This window comes from Corylus avellana, chromosome ca10, assembly GCF_901000735.1.
Source record: "Corylus avellana chromosome ca10, CavTom2PMs-1.0".
NCBI lineage: Eukaryota > Viridiplantae > Streptophyta > Magnoliopsida > Fagales > Betulaceae > Corylus > Corylus avellana.
The window spans coordinates 3,421,669-3,422,747 of record NC_081550.1 but is presented as its reverse complement, the minus strand read 5'-3'; the positions used below and the strand labels follow the sequence as shown (position 1 = coordinate 3,422,747).

At 37.3% G+C, this 1,079-nt stretch overlaps 2 protein-coding genes across 2 annotated transcripts in view; one reads left to right on the top strand and one right to left on the bottom strand.

The window, feature by feature from the left end:
- The window catches only part of LOC132164740 (uncharacterized), a 57,820-nt gene that overhangs the window by 32,286 nt on the left and 24,455 nt on the right, over positions 1-1,079 (top strand). The gene's annotated exons all lie outside the window — the stretch shown is intronic.
- The window catches only part of LOC132164741 (uncharacterized), a 20,602-nt gene that overhangs the window by 2,570 nt on the left and 16,953 nt on the right, over positions 1-1,079 (bottom strand). The window lies entirely within an intron of this gene.

Below are 1,079 nucleotides of genomic sequence, written 5' to 3'. Positions count from 1 at the left end.
GATCTTAGTTCAAACCAGATCTCTGAATTGCCTGATTGAATTGAAGAGTTGAAGCAGTTGTGCTACCTCAACCTCTCCAAAACAAAAATCAAACTTCTCCCCAACTCAATTTGCAAACTTTGAAACACTTGGGATGCGTTTGGCTTTCTAGTTTGCCCAAGGACATGGGGAATTTGGTTAATCTTCGACATCTTGAGCTCGATGATATCTTCTGGTTTAAGCTCTCCATGTTGCCACCAAGTATGGGCAACTTGACCAGTCTACACAATCTGCCCGTATTTCACGTTGGCAGCGAGAATGGATATGAAATTGAACAATTGGCGAAAATGGCTCATCTTTTAGGAACATTGCATATCTCAAAGCTAGAGAAGGCAGCTAATGCAGGAGCCGCCAATTTGAATGAGAAGAAGAGCCTTGACAAGTTGGTGTTTGAATGGAGTGACGGAGTTGTTAGTACACAAGATGAAGCAACTGAAAACAGTGTACTCGAAGATCTACAACCTCACTACTCGAACCTCAAAGAGCTCCAAATTATAGGTTTTAGGGGCAATGAATTGGTTGCTTGGATGAAATGAGGGCGGCTCCAAAATGTAGTCAATCTTACCTTGAATGGTTGCATAAAATGCAAAACCCTCGATCTAGGTGATCCAGTTACCCAATCTTCGAGATCTCAACATCAAAGGTATGCAAGAGTTAGAGAAATAGACGGAGGTTGAATGATGTTCCACTGGCCGGCTAAAGCATAGTAACTGTCCCAAGCTAAGAGAATTGCCTAGCATATTTCCAAATTTACGAGTCTTGAAGATTAAGGGCTCTTCCAATGGTCCCATCTTTGTAGTTTCCAAATTTAATGTTATGTTCCATTTTTATCCCTTAAATTTTCTACTAATTTATATATTATTTATTCAAATTGATTTTGTTTTCTTTTTTGTAAATTTCACATTGAATTAAGGGAAATGATAGTGAAAGAGTTTTTTATCGTTATTTTTGGTACGATGTATGATTTTTTTTTAGATTATGTCAATGTTCATTGAGTAGATTTTTTTCGTCTTTGTTTTTTTATATGTCTTAAAATTAGT